Source organism: Hyla sarda, chromosome 8, assembly GCF_029499605.1.
Source record: "Hyla sarda isolate aHylSar1 chromosome 8, aHylSar1.hap1, whole genome shotgun sequence".
Classification (NCBI taxonomy): domain Eukaryota; kingdom Metazoa; phylum Chordata; class Amphibia; order Anura; family Hylidae; genus Hyla; species Hyla sarda.
The window spans coordinates 16,044,797-16,066,182 of record NC_079196.1 but is presented as its reverse complement, the minus strand read 5'-3'; the positions used below and the strand labels follow the sequence as shown (position 1 = coordinate 16,066,182).

At 49.6% G+C, this 21,386-nt stretch overlaps 1 protein-coding gene across 3 annotated transcripts in view; it reads right to left on the bottom strand.

The window, feature by feature from the left end:
* The window catches only part of CRYBA2 (crystallin beta A2), a 51,479-nt gene that overhangs the window by 29,294 nt on the left and 799 nt on the right, over positions 1-21,386 (bottom strand). Inside the window, exon 1 of one of the 3 annotated variants that reach the window (XM_056535480.1) lies at positions 6,883-6,985. The exons of 1 other annotated variant lie outside the window; for it this stretch is intronic. The gene's annotated coding sequence lies outside the window, so the exon portion shown is untranslated. Of the gene's footprint in view, positions 1-6,882; positions 6,986-21,386 lie in introns of those variants that run through there. One more of the 3 variants, XM_056535479.1, reaches the window with a different exon arrangement.

The window sequence follows — 21,386 nt, the reverse complement described above, 5'->3', positions numbered from 1 at the left end:
AAGGAGTGTACAGAGGCAGTGACGGGGTCATTGCGGTCCCAGAGCGGTGTGGCCCATGACAGAGCTTTTCCAGACAGAAGGCTGACTACGAAAGCCACCTTAGACCTTTCAGTAGGAAACTGGTCCGACATCATCTCCAAGTGCAGGGAACATTGTGAAAGAAAGCCACGGCAAAACTTAGAGTCCCCATCAAATTTATCCGGCAAGGATAGTCGTAGGCTGGAAGCGGCCACTCGCTGCGGAGGAGGTGCAGGAGCTGGCGGAGGAGATGATTGCTGAAGCTGTGGTAGTAGCTGCTGTAGCATCACGGTCAGTTGAGACAGCTGTTGGCCTTGTTGCGCTATCTGTTGTGACTGCTGGGCGACCACCGTGGTGAGGTCGGCGACAACTGGCAGTGGAACTTCAGCGGGATTCATGGCCGGATCTACTGTCACGATGCCGGCTGGCAGGAGGTGGATCCTCTGTGCCAGAGAGGGATTGGCGTGGACCGTGCTAGTGGACCGGTTCTAAGTCACTACTGGTTTTCACCAGAGCCCGCCGCAAAGCGGGATGGTCTTGCTGCGGCGGTAGTGACCAGGTCGTATCCACTAGCAACGGCTCAACCTCTCTGACTGCTGAAGATAGGCGCGGTACAAGGGAGTAGACAGAAGCAAGGTCGGACGTAGCAGAAGGTCGGGGCAGGCAGCAAGGATCGTAGTCAGGGGCAACGGCAGGAGGTCTGGAACACAGGCTAGGAACATACAAGGGAACGCTTTCACTGGCACAATGGCAACAAGATCCGGCGAGGGAGTGCAGGGGAAGTGAGGTATACATAGGGAGTGCACAGGTGAACACACTGATTAGAACCACTGCGCCAATCAGCGGCGCAGTGGCCCTTTAAATCGCAGAGACCCGGCGCGCGCGCCCTAGGGAGCGGGGCCGCGCGCGCCGGGACAGGACCGACGGAGAGCGAGTCAGGTACGGGAGCCGGGGTGCGCATCGCGAGCGGGCGCCACCTGCATCGCGAATCGCATCCCGGCTGGAGGCGGAATCGCAGCGCACCCGGTCAGTGGATCTGACCGGGGCGCTGCGGGAGCGAGAGTGTAGCGAGCGCTCCGGGGAGGAGCGGGGACCCGGAGCGCTCGGCGTAACAGTACCCCCCCCCTTGGGTCTCCCCCTCTTCTTGGAGCCTGAGAACCTGAGGACCAGATTTTTATCTAGGATATTGTCCTCAGGTTCCCAGGATCTCTCTTCAGGACCACAGCCCTCCCAGTCAACCAAAAAGAAGGTTTTTCCTCTGACCTTTTTGGAGGCCAGTATCTCCTTTACAGGAAAGATGTCTGAAGAACCGGAGACAGGAGTGGGAGAGATAAGTTTAGGAGAGAAACGGTTGATGATGAGTGGTTTAAGAAGAGAAACGTGAAAGGCATTAGGAATACGAAGAGAAGGAGGGAGAAGAAGTTTATAAGAGACAGGATTAATCTGGCACAAAATTTTGAAAGGACCAAGATAGCGTGGTCCCAATTTGTAGCTGGGAACACGGAAGCGGACATATTTAGCGGAGAGCCATACCTTGTCTCCGGGAGAAAAAATGGGGGGAGCTCTTCTTTTCTTATCAGCAAACTTCTTCATGCGTGATGAAGCCTGTAAGAGAGAATTTTGGGTCTCTTTCCATATGGTGGAAAGATCACGAGTTATTTCATCCACAGCGGGTACACCAGAGGGCAAGGGAGTAGGGAGGGGGGGAAGAGGGTGACGGCCGTACACCACGAAAAATGGGGATTTGGAAGAAGATTCAGAAACTCTGAAGTTATACGAGAATTCGGCCCATGGTAGAAGATCTGCCCAGTCATCCTGGCGGGAGGAAACAAAATGCCGTAAATAATCACCCAGGACCTGGTTAATTCTTTCTACTTGCCCATTGGATTGAGGATGATAAGCAGAAGAAAAGTTTAATTTAATCTTGAGTTGTTTACAGAGAGCCCTCCAGAATTTAGACACGAATTGGACGCCTCTATCCGAGACGATCTGCGTGGGCAACCCGTGAAGACGAAAAATGTGTACAAAAAATTGTTTTGCCAACTGAGGCGCAGAAGGAAGACCAGGAAGAGGAATAAAATGTGCCATCTTGGAAAATCGATCAACGACCACCCAAACAACAGTGTTGCCACGGGATGGGGGTAAGTCTGTAATAAAGTCCATACCAATCAGAGACCAAGGCTGTTCGGGGACAGGCAGAGGATGAAGAAGACCAGCAGGCTTCTGGCGAGGAGTCTTGTCCCGGGCACAGACAGTGCAGGCTCGCACAAAATCCACAACATCCGTCTCCAGAGTCGGCCACCAATAGAAACGAGAGATGAGTTGCACGGATTTCTTGATACCCGCATGACCTGCGAGATGGGAGGAGTGACCCCATTTGAGGATTCAGAGGCGTTGGCGTGGAGAGACGAAGGTCTTCCCTGGAGGAGTTTGCCTGATGGAGGCTGGAGAAGTGGAGATCAGGCAGTCAGGAGGAATGATGTGTTGCGGAGAGAGCTCTACTTCCGAGGCATCCGAGGAACGAGAGAGAGCATCGGCCCTAATGTTCTTATCGGCAGGCCGAAAGTGAATTTCAAAATTAAATCGGGCAAAGAACAGAGACCACCTGGCCTGGCGAGGATTCAGCCGTTGGGCAGACTGGAGATAGGAGAGGTTCTTGTGATCGGTGTAAATAATAACTGGAAATCTTGATCCCTCCAGCAGATGCCTCCATTCCTCAAGTGCTAATTTAATGGCTAGTAGCTCTCGATCCCCGATGGAGTAGTTCCTCTCCGCCGGAGAGAAGGTCTTAGAAAAAAAACCACAAGTAACAGCATGCCCGGAAGAATTTTTTTGTAGAAGGACCGCTCCAGCTCCCACTGAGGAGGCATCAACCTCCAATAGGAAGGGTTTAGATGGGTCAGGTCTGGAGAGCACGGGAGCTGAAGAAAAGGCAGACTTGAGTCGTTTAAAGGCGTCTTCCGCTTGAGGAGGCCATGACTTAGGATTGGCATTCTTTTTGGTTAAAGCCACGATAGGAGCCACAATGGTGGAAAAATGTGGAATAAATTGTCTGTAATAATTGGCGAACCCCAAAAAACGTTGGATAGCACGGAGTCCGGAGGGGCGTGGCCAATCTAAGACGGCAGAGAGTTTGTCTGGATCCATTTGTAGTCCCTGGCCAGAGACCAAGTATCCTAGGAAAGGAAGAGATTGGCATTCAAACAGACATTTCTCAATTTTGGCATAAAGTTGATTGTCTCGAAGTCTCTGAAGAACCATGCGGACATGCTGGCGGTGTTCTTCTAAGTTGGCAGAAAAAATCAGAATATCGTCCAGATACACAACAACACAGGAATATAAGAGATCACGAAAAATTTCATTAACAAAGTCTTGGAAGACGGCAGGGGCGTTGCACAGGCCAAAGGGCATGACCAGATACTCAAAGTGTCCATCTCTAGTGTTAAATGCCGTTTTCCATTCATCCCCCTCTCTGATGCGGATGAGATTATAAGCACCTCTTAAGTCCAGTTTGGTAAAGATGTGGGCACCTTGGAGGCGATCAAAGAGTTCTGAGATAAGAGGTAGGGGGTAGCGGTTCTTTACCGTGATTTTATTAAGACCGCGGTAGTCAATGCAAGGACGTAGGGAGCCATCTTTTTTGGACACAAAGAAAAATCCGGCTCCGGCAGGAGAGGAGGATTTGCGGATAAAGCCCTTTTTTAAATTTTCCTGGATGTACTCAGACATAGCAAGAGTCTCTGGGGCAGAGAGAGGATAAATTCTGCCCCGGGGTGGAGTAGTGCCTGGGAGGAGGTCAATAGGACAGTCATAAGGCCTGTGAGGAGGTAGAGTCTCAGCTTGTTTTTTGCAAAAAACATCCGCAAAGTCCATATAGGCCTTAGGGAGACCGGTTACAGGGGGAACCACAGGGTCACGGAAAGGAGTACTGGTAACCGGTTTAAGGCAGTCCTTGAAACAAGAGGGACCCCAACTCTTGATCTCCCCTGTGGACCAATCCAGGGTTGGGGAATGGTGTTGAAGCCAGGGTAGTCCAAGGAGAATTTCGGAAGTGCAATTGGAGAGGACCAAAAACTCAATTTTTTCGTGGTGAGGTCCGATGCACATTAGGAGGGGTTCCGTGCGGTAACGCACGGCACAGTCCAATCTTTCATTGTTAACGCAATTGATGTAGAGAGGTCTGGCGAGACTGGTCACTGGGATGTTGAACCTGTTGATGAGAGAGGCCAAAATAAAGTTTCCTGCAGATCCGGAGTCCAAGAAGGCCATAGTGGAGAAGGAGAAGGTAGAGGCAGATATCCGCACAGGCACAGTAAGACGTGGAGAAGCAGAGTTGACATCAAGGACTGTTTCACCTCTGTGCGGAGTCAGCGTACGTCTTTCCAGGCGGGGAGGACGGATAGGACAATCCTTCAGGAAGTGTTCGGTACCGGCACAGTACAGGCAGAGATTCTCCATGCGGCGTCGTGTCCTCTCTTGAGGTGTCAGGCGAGACCGGTCAACTTGCATAGCCTCCACGGCGGAAGGCACAGGAACGGATTGCAGAGGACCAGAGGAGAGAGGAGCCGGGGAGAAAAAACGCCTCGTGCGAACAAAGTCCATATCCTGGCGGAGCTCCCGACGCCTTTCGGAAAAACGCATGTCAATGCGAGTGGCTAGATGAATGAGTTCATGTAGGTTAGCAGGAATTTCTCGTGCGGCCAGAACATCTTTAATGTTGCTGGATAGGCCTTTTTTAAAGGTCGCGCAGAGGGCCTCATTATTCCAGGAAAGTTCTGAAGCAAGAGTACGGAATTGCACGGCGTACTCGCCAACGGAAGAATTACCCTGGACCAGGTTCAGCAGGGCCGTCTCAGCAGAAGAGGCTCGGGCAGGTTCCTCAAAGACACTTCGAATTTCCGAGAAGAAGGAGTGTACAGAGGCAGTGACGGGGTCATTGCGGTCCCAGAGCGGTGTGGCCCATGACAGAGCTTTTCCAGACAGAAGGCTGACTACGAAAGCCACCTTAGACCTTTCAGTAGGAAACTGGTCCGACATCATCTCCAAGTGCAGGGAACATTGGGAAAGAAAGCCACGGCAAAACTTAGAGTCCCCATCAAATTTATCCGGCAAGGATAGTCGTAGGCTGGAAGCGGCCACTCGCTGCGGAGGAGGTGCAGGAGCTGGCGGAGGAGATGATTGCTGAAGCTGTGGTAGTAGCTGCTGTAGCATCACGGTCAGTTGAGACAGCTGTTGGCCTTGTTGCGCTATCTGTTGTGACTGCTGGGCGACCACCGTGGTGAGGTCGGCGACAACTGGCAGTGGAACTTCAGCGGGATTCATGGCCGGATCTACTGTCACGATGCCGGCTGGCAGGAGGTGGATCCTCTGTGCCAGAGAGGGATTGGTGTGGACCGTGCTAGTGGACCGGTTCTAAGTCACTACTGGTTTTCACCAGAGCCCGCCGCAAAGCGGGATGGTCTTGCTGCGGCGGTAGTGACCAGGTCGTATCCACTAGCAACGGCTCAACCTCTCTGACTGCTGAAGATAGGCGCGGTACAAGGGAGTAGACAGAAGCAAGGTCGGACGTAGCAGAAGGTCGGGGCAGGCAGCAAGGATCGTAGTCAGGGGCAACGGCAGGAGGTCTGGAACACAGGCTAGGAACATACAAGGGAACGCTTTCACTGGCACAATGGCAACAAGATCCGGCGAGGGAGTGCAGGGGAAGTGAGGTATACATAGGGAGTGCACAGGTGAACACACTGATTAGAACCACTGCGCCAATCAGCGGCGCAGTGGCCCTTTAAATCGCAGAGACCCGGCGCGCGCGCGCCCTAGGGAGCGGGGCCGCGCGCGCCGGGACAGGACCGACGGAGAGCGAGTCAGGTACGGGAGCCGGGGTGCGCATCGCGAGCGGGCGCCACCCGCATCGCGAATCGCATCCCGGCTGGAGGCGGAATCGCAGCGCACCCGGTCAGTGGATCTGACCGGGGCGCTGCGGGAGCGAGAGTGTAGCGAGCGCTCCGGGGAGGAGCGGGGACCCGGAGCGCTCGGCGTAACAATATATACATGAGGAGAACTCTATATATATACATGAGAAGGACTATATATATATATATATTTATACACATGAGGCGGACTCTATATATATACATGAGAAGGACTATATATACATGAGGAGGACTCTATATATATACATGAGAAGGACTATATATACACACATGAGGAGGACTCTATATATATACATGAGAAGGACTATATATATATATATATATATATATATATATATACACACACACACACATGAGGAGGACTCTATATATACATGAGAAGGACTATATATATATACACACATGAGAAGAACTATATATATATATATATATATATGAGGAGGGCTCTATATATATACATGAGAAGGACTATATATATACATGAGGAGGACTCTATATATATACTTGAGAAGGACTATATATATATATATATATATATATATACACACATGAGGAGGACTCTATATATACATGAGGAGGACTCCATATATACATGAGGAGGACTATATATATATATATATATATATATATATATATATATTTATATATGAAGAGGACTCAATATATATATATATATACACATGAGGAGGACTATATATACACATGAGGACTCTATATATATATATATATATATATATATATATACACATGAGGAGGACTATATATACATGAGGTGGACTATATATATATATACACACACACACACACACACACACGAGGAGGACTGTATATATACATGAGGAGGACTATATATACATGAGGAGGACTATATATATATATATATACACACATGAGGAGGACTCTATATATACATGAGAAGGACTCTATCACTGACTTCATGCTGGGAATAGACTAATAATCTTTTGGCCTCCATACGGATTGTATGATATTAGCAAGATGAAAGTGTTTGGAGAAACAGCACCACTCCTGTCCTCAGTTTGTGTCTGGTATTGCAGCTAAGCCTCAATCCTACAGCAATGCAAGGCATGGACAAAAGTGGCCATGTCTGTCCTTTATCTGAACCCTTTCAAAATGTTTGTGCTGTTCATTTCTGATTATGTCTACACATCAGCTTAACCATCCTATATTATACTCCAGAGCAGCACTCACTATTCTGCTGGTGGGGTCACTGTGTACATACATTACATTACTTATCCTGTACTGATCCTGAGTTATATCCTGTATTATACCCCAGAGCTGTACTCACTATTCTGCTGGTGAGGTCACTGTGTACATACATTACATTACTTATCCTGTACTGATCCTGAGTTATATCCTGTATTATACTCCAGAGCTGTACTCACTATTCTGCTGGTGAGGTCACTGTGTACATACATTACATTACTTATCCTGTACTGATCCTGAGTTATATCCTATATTATACTCCAGAGCAGCACTCACTATTCTGCTGGTGGGGTCACTGTGTACATACATTACATTACTTATCCTGTTCTGATCCTGAGTTATATCCTGTATTATACTCCAGAGCTGTACTCACTATTCTGCTGGTGAGGTCACTGTGTACATACATTACATTACTTATCCTGTACTGATCCTGAGTTATATCCTGTATTATACTCCAGAGCTGTACTCACTATTCTGCTGGTGAGGTCACTGTGTACATACATTACATTACTTATCCTGTACTGATCCTGAGTTATATCCTGTAGATCTTTTATTAAAAAATATAAAACATTACAAAAAGAACGAACATCACCATAACAATAATACAAACAACATACACCTGTATAATATATACAATAATGAGTCCATATTAGTCCAAAAATGTCCAACCAAGTATCTTCTGGTCCAGCCTCATTCTCACCAAACACACCGCTATAATAACAACAACTACTAAACACTCTACAATAATAATAATACTTACAGTAATAATAATAACAACAATAATAACTAAAAACTGGTCCGGTTGCATTTTACCACCCAAAATAACAAATATAATAAATATGAGTCAAACCACCAACAAACACCGCAAACAGAAAAACAGAATATACAATTTTTTTATTTTTTTTTGGCCCTGAGCTGGTCCCGCATCCCATGCCCCCAGTACATGATAACAGACGTCCATGAACCAGTCCAGGATTTTACTTATTTATTTTTTTAAATAAAAAGTCCCACACAGAATCCCCCATCTACCCACCACCCAACCTAACACTAAACCCCAACACAACACAACCCCTAGAAAAAAATACAATATATATACATATATACACATATACATAAATGTACAAACAAAACAAATATATACAAAATAATACAAACTATACAAACCAAACAACAAACAACAATAAGGCTTTTCAATCACACAAACCCCTAAAGCTCAAGTTCAGTGCCTGCAAGCCCTATATCACCATATATCTACAGCACAAAACAAAAAGACTCATGTGCCAGCATCAGCCCACCACCAGGGGGAGACGACAGGCTAAGGCACTTTAAAGGCAGAGCCCCTCCACAGACGAGAGGCCCTGCCAGCACCCAGCCTCTCGTACTCCAGAGAACGCACCTTCACCAGGTCACCAAGAATGTTCCTAACCACCTCACCCACAGGGAGGATTTTACGCTGCGTCGACACTAAACACCGTGCGTTCCACGTGTAATACCTGACCACTGAGCTGACTAGGAATAAAGTGCACCGGTCCCAGCCTCCAAGGTTTCTGAATGCCCCATAGGCCCATTCCGCATAGGAGAGATTGGCCAGCCGAGGCCAACCAATGGAAGCGCCCACCCTGTTGTAAACCTCTGTGTTAAAGGGACAATGAAGCAGAAAATGCTCCATGCTTTCCAGCATGCCTCCACACTCCTCGCGGGGACATCCCCGGTCATCAGAGCTCCTGCACTTCAGATTGTCCCTCACACACAGTTTCCCATGGAAGCAGCGCCAAGTCAAGTCCCAAAACTTCAAGGGGATCCTGATAGAATTCAAAAGCTCTAAACCCACCTCCAGATCCCGACTTGGGCAGTCCTTGAGCGCCAATGGCCTCTGGAAATGAGAAGACAGAACCCTCTTGTCAAGGAATTTCCTCGACAGAGTCCTAATCTCCTCCATCCCCAGACCCCACCGACTAATAACCTTCAGAACCGGGGTAGCGTAAGCCGGGAGATGCCCGTGTGGTGTGCGAAGATCCTTCACTTGCCCTCCTGTCTCCCATTCCTGGAAGAAAGGCCAAAACCATCCCCTACAGGAGGATATCCACGGAGGAGCCCTCTCTGACCAGAGGTTTGCTATATTGGTCTTAAGAAAGGTATTCACTAGGAACACCACAGGGTTGACCATACACAACCCCCCTAGTCTCCTCGTACGGTAAGTAACCTCCCTCTTCACTAGGTTCAGTCTATTCCCCCATAACATTTGGAAGAACACACTGTAGACCCGGGTCCAAAGAGGTTCTGGCAACATGCATACACTGCCCAGATATATCAGCAAAGGGAGCAGGAAAGTTTTCATCAGGTTAACCCTTTCCCGGAGGGTCAAAGACCAACCCTTCCACTGATCCACCTTCTGAGCGGCAATCTTAAGCCTGCTGTCCCAGTTTTGTTTGGGGTAATCCCCTTGACCAAATTCGATGCCGAGGACTTTTGCGGATTCCTGGGGCTCTGGAAGGGCGTCCGGGAGATCAAAATCAGGATCTCCCCCTCCCAGCCAGAGACTCTCACACTTATCCTGATTGATCTTGGACCCGGATGCCTCCGAGTAGCGGTCCACCTCTGACATCACCCATCTGCCCTCCTCTTGTGAGGAGACAAACACGGTGACATCATCAGCGTACGCTACCGCCCTCAGAGCCGAATCCGGCACCACCAGGTCCATTCTCACCCCCGCCAACGGTCCACAATCAATTCTTCTAAGGAAAGGATCGATTGCAAACACGTACAGCAAAGGGCTCAAAGGACAACCCTGACGGACACCAGACCCAACCTCAAAAGAGCGGCCAATCCAACCATTCACAAGCGGGAAACTCTCTGCCCCTACATACAAGGTCTTAAGCCAATCAACAAACCCCCCTGGCAGACCATATCTCAGAAGGACAGACCAGAGGTACTCATGGTTAACCCGATCAAACGCTTTTGCCTGATCCAAGGACATCAAGTACCCCTTCCAGTGGCCAGCCCTACCCTGCTCCACAGCCTCTCGGACACTGAGCACAGCACTAAATGTACTGCGGCCCGGAACAGAGCAATGCTGAGCCCCCGAAAGGAGCCGGGGTGCAAACTCCACCAACCGGTTAAACAGCACTTTTGCCAGAATCTTTCTGTCCGCATTGAGAAGTGCTATGGGACGCCAATTCTCAATGTGGGACGGGTCTTTACCCTTTGACAGGATGATCAGCGCTGACCTCCTCATTGACTTTGGCAGAGTGCCCGAGGATAGACACTCATTAAAAACCGCGGTCAAGAGGGGAACCAAAGTGTCCTTAAAGGTCTTATAGAACTCAGATGTTAAGCCATCCGGACCGGGTGACTTCTTGAGGGCAAGCCCATCAATAGCCATCCTGACTTCCTCTTCCCGGATCATCTCTGTCAAAACGTCAAGAGAGGGGTCTACTCCTGGTTCAGGGACGGTTTCAGCCAAGAAAGCTGACACCTTATTTCGATCTAGATCCTTCCTTCCCAAAAGGTGCGAGTAGAAGGATCTGACGACCTCCAGGATCCCTGATCTGGACCTTTTCAAGGATCCCGTACTATCAATCAGTCCTGAGACTACTTTACTATTCACTGACATCTTGCAGTTTCTGTAAGGGTCGGGCGAGCGGTACTTCCCGTAATCCCTCTCAAAAACCAAAGATGCGTGCCTATCGTACTGGCACTTCATCAGCAAGGACTTCACTCTGGAGATATCCTCTCGGCTACCTCCAGTCGAGACAAGGTTCTCAAGTTTCTTCCTCAGGCCCTGGTACAAACGGTACCTGTTTAGGCTTCTGAGGCCCGAGAGCTGGCGGAAGAATCTCGCAACCCTTTCCTTGAAGATCTCCCACCACTCTGACTTACTGCTACAAAGGCCCAGCAATGGTACCTGGCTCTGAAGAAAATCCTCAAAGGACTGTCTTATCTCCGCTTCTTCCAAGAGAGACGAATTCAACTTCCAATAGCCTCTGCCCATCCGGGGGGTCTCTGTGACATTCAGAGAAAACATAATTAAACAGTGATCGGAGAACTCCACCTCAACAACAGACACTGCTGAAGAGACGGCTTCCTCCTTTAAATAAAACCTGTCTATCCTAGACCTACAACTACCCCTATGATAGGTGAATCCCGCGTGGCCTGGGGTGTGCCGGATGTGGACATCCACCAGGCGAGCCTCACTCGCTATGCTATTAAGGGCGACGCTATCATAAGTCAGCTTGTCTCTGGCACCTCCCCTGTCTTGGGGCCTCGTGACAGCATTAAAGTCCCCTCCAAAGACCACCTGCCGACTTGTAAAAAGATAGGGCTTGATCCTCATAAAGAGACACTTCCGGTCCCACTTGGACTGTGGGCCGTAGATGTTAATAAGGCGAAGTTCTTGTCCCCTCATGAGGACATCTAAGATCAGGCACCTCCCCATTTCTAACTCGATAACCCGTCGGCATTCTACCGCTGCGGTAAAAAGGACCGCCACTCCGCTATACGGCTCGGCCCCAAGAGACCAGTAGGAGGGCCCATTCCTCCACTCTCTTTTAGCCTTGTAGATAGATGACATGTCTGTTAGCCTGGTCTCCTGCAAAAATAAAATATCAGCATTAATATGGGCAAAAAAATCATAGGCAGCAAATCGAGCCGTATCTGACTTAATGCTGGCGACATTAATGGACGCCAGCGTCAACGGAGAGGGTGCCGCCATCAAGGGTGATTGAGTTAAACAGCTTTCTTTTTCCCACTCCCCTTCTCACCCTCCACATCAGAAGAACTCTTCACCCTCTTCAGAGAAATAGAAGTGTCCATCTCACCAGACGTCGTTTTACTTTCCTCGTCTCCGGATTCCAGGCCAGTCCCTTCCCCCGAGGACATAACCTCCCCAGGGGAAGAGGACTCGGCGCCCCCTGGAAGCCCCTCTGCCACCTCCCCCTCATCCTCCCCCTCCGAAGAAGAGGAGGAGACGTCCCTGAGGGGTCGGAATCGATTGGAAAGGCCAACCAGAGGGGAGTCAGTTTTGCCTTCCTGTGGCACCTGGACCAGGGTGGGAGAAGATCTTAAATCTCCCTTTTTTTTCCTACTTGTACCCCGCTTTCGTGTCTCCTTCTGCCATCCCCCATCATCCTCCTCCACGCTATCTGAGGAGATGGCACCTTCCTCATTCTGGATCCTCCTGACCTCCTCATTCAGCTCGCCATCCCTCAGGGTCTCAGTAGCAAGGTTGGCCTCTGGGACAGAATGAGAGGTTGTCCCGGTAACCCGGGCTTTCCCCATCACCCTATCCCTTTGGCGTTTATCAAGACGTCTTAGTTGGGCTGGTGTCTTTTTCTTGCTGTTCCTCACTGACCCCTCAGTTCCTCCACCCCTGCTAGTCCCCTCCCCAGCAGATTCTGGCTCGTGATCTTCACCCGCTGGGGACAAGACTGCATTAGCGAAAGAACGAGGACAACGACTGAATGGGTGACCTAAGTCACCACACAGGTGACACCTAATCTCTGCACAAGATGCGGCAAGATGGCCTACACCCCCACACAAGGCACATTTCTGCACCGTACAGTTTGCACTGAAGTGTGTGGGGTCACCACATCTGTGACAGAGCTTCGGCTGACCCCGGTAGAAAATCTGGATACGATCCCTACCGAGAAAGGCAGAGGATGGAATATGGGTAACTGTATTTCCTGAACGTTTAAGTTTTACCAAAAACGTCCAGGCTCCTGACCAGATGCCAAACTCGTCCCTGTTCTTCTGCGGGACCCCCATTACCTCGCCATACCGTCCTAACCAGGTGATGATGTCAACACAAGAGAGTGATTCGTTACGGGTCAAAACGGTCACTCTCTTGATTTCGTTTTGGCGAGACAATGCCTGTATGGCAAAGTCTCGCCAGCCGGGCTCATTCTTTACCAATTCATAATTCGACCAGAAAAGCTCAAGCCCCTCTGGCCGAACAAAACTGATATCGAATTCAGGAGTACCGTAGGGATGTATCAAGGCGAAGATATCAACTGCCTTGAAGCCCATCTTTAGCAAGAGCTCAACCACTTTCGTCCTTGAAGGACACATATCTTCGCCCTGCCACCGAAGACGGACTACATTCCTACGGTTACTACCTGCCCCGGCTGTTGGGAGGGACCACACAGTATCGCCCCCTCTTTCCTCTCGGAAGGCAGAGAGACCGTGTCTCTCTATCCAGAAGGACAGATCAACTGCTCTACCCTCTACATTAATCGACCTTTCCCCCTTTTTCAGAGCTTCCAGGAGACGTCGCTGTAATAAACCGTCCCTAGAGTCAGGAGACGAGGAAAGTATTCTACTTCCCCCAGCAGTGACATCGGCATAATTCCTATGGTCTGTCACCACTTTGGGGGCAACCGGACCAGACCTTGCACCTACACCACTGCCGATGACAACATCCCCACCACCCCCAATGACAACATTAGCACCAACTCCAATAACATGGTCACCACCTCCCCCAAAAACACCTTCCCCAGTAACATCAATCTCCATCCTCTCCCCAGTCATACATCCCCCAACCCCATTTACCCCATCACTCACACTGGCTGGACCAGCAACAGGTAAACCGGCAAATGATGATGATGATGGTGATGTTGATACATTTTCAGTCCGTTTTGCCTCGGCATCACGGGGCACTAGAGCTGGGACAACCTCCGCTGGCCCTTTAAGGGACCGGGCAGCATGCTTACCCAGTCTAGAGGAGGCCCCAGCCCTGTTCTTATTAGTGCCCTCCGCCTCATCAGCAATTTCTCCAGTCTTATCAGGGCGCCGCTGATCAATGGGATCAGCGGCGCCAATACAAAATAAGATTTGTTCTTTTCTTTTGGGAGCGTCTGCTACATCTGTAGTCACCGCGACTACCTCCGGCACTGAGTCACCCCCCCCTCCCACAGGGGAGCGAACTACAGCCCCGGAGTCTGCCTCTATGCCCACTGCTGGGCTGCCCTCACTGTCCGGCCTTGCAGCCAGTGCCTTATCTACTCCATCCCTGCTACTGCAAACAGGCATGGAGTTTTGCGCCCTTTTAGTACCTGTACTCTCCCCGCTCCTTTGCACCGAGTCCACCACAGAACACGGGCTGGGCTGGGTAACGGGGCTTGCACAATGAGCTGACCCTGCGGCCGACTCAGGGTTTACAGGGAGGGGGGTGTAGATGTAACTCACCACTTCTTGCTGCTTTGGCTTGGTCTTCTTTTTCTTACCCCCAGGTGCCTCATCTGGCAGCTCATCTCCGAACACCAGATTCTGAGGACACACTGGGGATTCCAGCATACGTATCTGGGCCATAAGCGCCCCTCCCTGGTAGCTGTTGTCACTGTCTTCCCCTGAGTCGGCAGGTGATACTGCTGGCTGCTGTGCAGGGGGCCCACTGTACGGGGCCTGCTGCTGTTGCGACAGGCCACCAGGTGGATCTGGCTGTTGTTCTCCCTCTATCTCCTCCTCATCATCCACCTGGCTCTCAGGTTGCAGCCCCATCAACCTTCTCTGTTTCTTTTCATCCATATCTCTGAAACGCTCTTGATTTTTCAGCTTTTCTCTAAATGGTCCACTCATCTCCAGCAATTCCTCCTTTCTTTCCTCCAAAGCATTTATTTCAGCCATCAGACCTTTTATCTGTGCCTGGACTTCAGGCTTCTTCTTCTTTGGGGTAACCTCCAGCCTAGAACGGACATGGCGAAGTTCCTCCTGAAGCCTCCTCACAGCTTTGCTGGCGTCTTCATACTCACGGAGGTGACTTTTTACCCGGGAGGTATAGGTGGAAATAGACTCCCGGGTCCTCAGCATTCCCCAGCCTTCCTCACTGAGGTCGGCTTCACCTCCGTGAGTACTCTGCCTTCCTCCAGATGACCTTGGCTTTCTGCTGGCAGCACACAGCTTTCCCAAATTGGGATCCTCGTTTCCAGAAACCTTTCGGCCTCTTGCCTCTGTGGGGGGTGTTGGAGTGACATTGCTGCGACTCCGGGTGGATCGCCTAACCCCCAGATCTTCTGATGTACAGGCCGCTTGCTGGCCTCTCCTGCCTCCCTGCGGCCTACTCCGGGAGGCAGAAGCCTGGGCCTCGCCTCCCTCACTCATCCCTGGAAACCCACTCCCTCCCTGGGGAGGAGAAAGCAGGTCCCAGGTGGAACAGGTGGTAATTCCCTGGAGCTCAGGAGGCACAGCAGACACCACCACACAGCTGAAGCAGAACCACACCCACAACTGATTGGCTCCCACTCCAGAGCTGTACTCAGTATTCTGCTGGTGAGGTCACTGTGTACATACATTACATTACTTATCCTGTACTGATCCTGAGTTATATCCTGTATTATACTCCAGAGCTGTACTCACTATTCTGCTGGTGAGGTCACTGTGTACATACATTACATTACTTATCCTGTACTGATCCTGAGTTATATCCTGTATTATACTCCAGAGCTGTACTCACTATTCTGTTGGTGAGGTCACTGTGTACATACATTGCATTACTTATCCTGTACTGATCCTGAGTTATATCCTGTATTATACTCCAGAGCTGTACTCACTATTCTGCTGGTGAGATCACTGTGTACATACATTACATTACTTATCCTGTACTGATCCTGAGTTATATCCTGTATTATACCCCAGAGCTGTACTCACTATTCTGCTGGTGAGGTCACTGTGTACATACATTACATTACTTATCCTGTACTGATCCTGAGTTATATCCTGTATTATACTCCAGAGCTGTACTCACTATTCTGCTGGTCACATTGTAGAAAATCAGTTATAGATCTTCTTTGCATTTAGGATTGTCGTTTAGATCCTGTATTGTCACCCAATGTAAACAGTATATACATATATTATACAGTGGAATTTCCCATTATAATGACATTACTGCAGATATTTCTCAATCCTTGATATGACCGGGAGGATCCGGCTGAGTCACGTTCTCTTATCTTTTCTCTTTTTATTTTGACCACATTTTATTTGGTTTGGGTGACGTCACTACTAGTAGCTTAAAGGGGTACTCCAGCGCTTAGACATCTTATCCCCTATCCAAAGCATAGGGGATAAGATGCCTGATCACGGTGGTCCCACCGCTGGGGACCCCCGTGATCTTGCATGCAGTACCCCGTTACAATCAGTCAGCATGTTCGCTCCAAGTCTGTTTACTGGCGATCACATTACCCCTCAACACAGGGGCGGGGCCATGACGTCACAATGCTGCGGCCCTGTGATCGCCAGTAATCAGACCCGGAGCGAACATGCTCCGGGGACTGATTGTAACGGGGGTACTGCATGCAAGATCACGGGGGTCCCCAGCGGCAGGACCCCCGTGATCAGGCATCTTATCCCCTATCCTTTGGATAAGGGATAAGATGTCTTAGCGCTGGAGTACCCCTTTAATAACCGCCCAGATGAGTGACCATAGAAGATGGTAAAAACCCCAGAACCTGTGATGGTTTGGGGGTCTCCTTCCCTTATGTCCTATCAGCAGCACAATATTGGGGATTTCTTTGCCCCACAGACTGATAAGACACTGGAACTTTTAATGGTTCTGCTTATTATATTATAGCTTAATCCAGTCTTTCCCTAAAGAATTATTTACTAATAAAAGTCAAAAAATGTCTAAAAAAAAAACAAAGCAACAATGCACAATCCCTTTATATCCCTATTTAGATTACAGTGCTGTTATATGCAATTATCCACAGGGGGCGCCTTCTTTCATCAGAGTTGTTTATTTTCCACTTTCTTCTCCATCCAGCTCAGACCGCCATGATGATTTCTTCTAGTTTTCCCCTCTAGGTATGTACCCATCTGTATGTAGGTGCCATTATTTAGTTATCCCCCAGTATGCTTGTTTCCCTTGTACACAATGTTTCCAGTACATAGTTTCCTCCAGTAGGTAGTTTGTCCCCATTCTCACCCTTGCTGCTTGCTCCAGAGGATTCCAGAATACTCCAAAATGTGGAGTGCAATGATGCATTTTGAGGTTACTAGCCCTCTCCCTCAGATTGCATACAAACTACAGGTCACAGCATGCCTTATATGCATACCAACATGGATGCCAGTTAGATAATACCCTGAAGGTAGCTCCCCACCGTATCTAGTTTGCCCCCACTCCCGTTTGTAGTTTTCACCCTCTAGGTAGGAGACCCCCTGAAAGTCTAGATAGGAGCCCCCTGAAAGTAATTTACCCCCTGTAGATAGGACCACCTTCAGGGCAGTTTTACCCCTGTAGGTAGGTATATTGCCTACTACAGGAAACTATATTAAAGACCCCTCTGAAGGTAATTTTCCCCTCTAGGTAGCACCCTCCTCTAGATAGCTTTCCCCCTGAAGGTAGTTTGTCCCCCATGTGTAGGAACCTCTATAGGTTATTTGCCCCTGTAGGTAGGATCCCCCCTTAAGGGTTTTTTCCCTGTGTAGGTTGGCCCCCCTGAAGGTGGTATGCCTTCCCCTCTGTATGTAGGACCCCCTTAAGGTTGTTTTCCCCCTCTAGGTAGGACCCCTTCTTGCAGTCATCGCCGCCTTCGGCTTCTGCTAGTTTGGAGACATCTCTACGTCTACATCACTGTGTGCATTATGGAGGTAGAGACACTCCCAGCCTCTAGTGGCTATAGGCAGGGTCATGCCTGCGGTCTAGAAGAGGTCAAAGCTTAGGACGTGCTAGGCCACAGGCATCCTCTGCATTCAGTTGCCATCTTGCCAACCGCACTTCCACGTCACCCCAGTTGGGAACAATTGGCTTAATTATTAAAAGTTCTCCCTGTCCTATCAGAGAAGCCCCCACTATTGTGCTGCTGAAAGGACTAAGGGGAAACAGATTTTACATTCTAAATTGTAAACTTTTGGGTTGTTACTTAGCAGATAGCCTAAAGTGCATTCATATTAACCTGCCACTAGGTGGCACTGCAGACTAGGAAGCTTCACCTGCCTGCACTGGTATAATGTTATTTATTGCCGTCACCTCCTAAACATTTACTAACATTTCCTATGTGGTGGCCCAGTACGGGATGGTGTTTCCCTGTACTTCTCCTGCCCTGTCAGGCAGAGTCTCTCCATGTCCCCAGGGCCCCCTTTTATGTGTTATATCCCCTATGTACATAAGTTGTATAATAAAATGTATTGTTTCTTTAAAAGCTGTTACCATGTGATTGTTACCCAGGAGGCATTAGTGACCAGGTGACCCCCCCCCCCCAACTGACCTATTGGCTCCTTGCACAGCCCCCCTATATAACCAGGGGAGGGGCTGCAATCTCTCTCTTAGCTCATTGCTATTCCTGCTGAGGTTCAGTGCAGTCGTCTCAGAGTGTCCGGAACATTGGAGGCCTAAAGTCTGCAGCGACAAAGTCAGCTCAAGTAAGTCATCTTTATGTCAATTGTGAAGTCAGTCAAGTCTTCCATATAGTCACCGTGGCCTGCACTAAAGTGTCTCTACATACTGCAAGTCCCAGCAAGCCTGCGAGGTCCCCCTGTATCACTGGTCACCTCCTTGGGATATTGGCTGTACTGTATAGACTGTATCCTTGTCTACCCTCAGTAAAGCTACCGTTGTCCTTAACTTGGCGTCAGTGTCTTCGTTGCCCCTTGCCTAGCCCAGGACAAGCGGTATTACCTTCGGGTGGTTAAGGATAAACCACGCCCTGGCGTCACAATAAGAAGGGGTTAACAACATCTGCCCCTAGGTTCAGGGCCAGATCATCATTGGCCCTCCTGGTGCGCCTGCTCCGGGCCCCATGCCCGCAGGGGGCCCCCGTTACATTTGGGACATCCCTGTGTCCCGAAAAATCTTTTTAGGACACAAGGATGTCCCTGTTACCTCTCTGCAGCCCGAGTTAACTTAAAAACTGCAGGGGCCGCCGGGAGGTACCGCAAGCAGGGACGTCACTGACATCCCGTGCATGCGCCCATAGAAGAGCAGAGCGGAGTAGTGAGGAGGATGCGCGTGCATGGTAAGTTACCTGAGCGTCATCTTCAGTGTTCCGACCTCCACTCCTCCGGTTCCGGGACCTACTGCTAAGGCCCATAGGCCAGAGCAGTAGATCGTGATCCCGGACTGGAGGAGTGGTGGTCGGAACACTGAAGTGGGGCAGTAAACAGGCATACAACCTCCAGCCATACACTGTATATGACTGAAGGCTGTATGTCTGTGGGGGAACTGCACCTAATGTGGGGAACTATACTGCACCTAATCTGGGGGAACTATAGTGCACCTAATCTGGGGGAACTATGCTGCATCTAACGTGGGGGAACTATATTGCACCTAATGTGGGGGAACTATACTGCACCTAATGTGGGGGAACTATACTGCACCTAATGTGGGGAGCTATACTGCACCTAATGTGGGGGAACTGTACTGCACCTAATGTGGGGGAACTATACTGCACCTAATGTGGGGGAACTATACTGCACCTAATGTGGGGGAACTATACTGCACCTAATGTGGGGGAACTATACTGCACCTAATGTGGGGGAACTATACTGCACCTAATGTGGGGGAACTGTACTGCACCTAATGTGGGGGAACTGTACTGCACCTAATGTGGGGGAACTATACTGCACCTAATGTGGGGGACTATACTCCACCTAATGTGGGGGACTATACTCCACCTAATGTCGGGGACTATACTGCACCTAATGTCGGGGACTATACTGCACCTAATATGGGGTAACTGTACTGCACACCGAATGTGTGGGTAACTGTACTGCACACCTAATGTGTGGGAACTGTACTGCACACCTAATGTGGGGGAACTGTACTGCACACCTAATGTACGGGGAACTGTACTGCACACCTAATGTGGGGGAACTGTACTGCACACCTAATGTGCGGGGAACTGTACTGCACATCTAATGTGGGGGAACTGTACTGCACACCTAATGTGGGGGAACTGTACTGCACACCTAATGTGCAGGGAACTGTACTGCACACCTAATGTACGGGGAACTGTACTGCACACCTAATGTACGGGGAACTGTACTGCACACCTAATGTACGGGGAACTGTACTGCACCTAATGTGGGGGAACTGTACTGCACACCTAATGTGGGGGAACTGTACTGCACACCTAATGTGCGGGGAACTGTACTGCACACCTAATGTGCGGGGAACTGTACTGCACACCTAATGTGGGGGAACTGTACTGCACACCTAATGTGCGGGGAACTGTACTGCACACCTAATGTGGGACGACTTGTACTGCCAACCTAATGTGCAGGGATTTATACTGCACCTAATCTGGGGGAACTACAACCTAATGCAGGGGGAACTATACTGCACCTAATGCGGGGAACTATACTGCACCTAATGTGGGGAACTATACTGCACCTAATGTGGGGAACTATACTGCACCTAATGTGGGGAACTATACTGCACCTAATGTGGGGAACTATACTGCACCTAATGTGGGGAACTATACTGCACCTAATGTGGGGGACTATACTGCACCTAATAGGGGGGAACTGTACTGCACCTAATAGGGGGGAACTGTACTGCACCTAATGTGGGGGAACTGTACTGCACACCTAATGTGGGGGAACTGTACTGCACACCTAATGTGGAGGAACTGTACTGCACACCTAATGTGGGAGAACTGTACTGCACACCTAATGTGGGGGACTATACTGCACCTAAGGTGGGGGACTATACTGCACCTAATGGGGGGAACTGTACTGCACCTAATGGGGGGGAACTGTACTGCACCTAATGGGGGGGGGGACTGTACTGCACACCTAATGTGGGGGAACTGCACTGCACACCTAATGTGGGGGAACTGTACTGCACACCTAATGTGGGGGAACTGTACTGCACACCTAATGTGCTGGGAACTTATACTGCACCTAATCAATCTGGGGGAACTACAACCTAATGCGGGGGAACTATACTGCTCCTAATGTGGGGGAACTACAATTTAATGTGGGGGAACTATACTTCCAACCTAATGTGGGGGAACTATGCTGCACCTAATGTGGGGGAACTGTCGGGGGGGGGGGGGGGCATCATAATGAAGTGCTCCGTCTTCCAGGCAGCCTTAATCTGGCCCTGCCTAGGGTTATAACAGCTACCCTGCATTGCACCCCGCTGACACAACTTTTGGCGTCACAAACCGGATATGGGTGTGCACCATATTCCACAAGTCTTCCCCCCCCCAAGTCTGAACTGTGTCCAATACTATCTGCAAAAATCGCATGCCGATGCGACAGAAGTTTGCACCAGAATGTGTACGG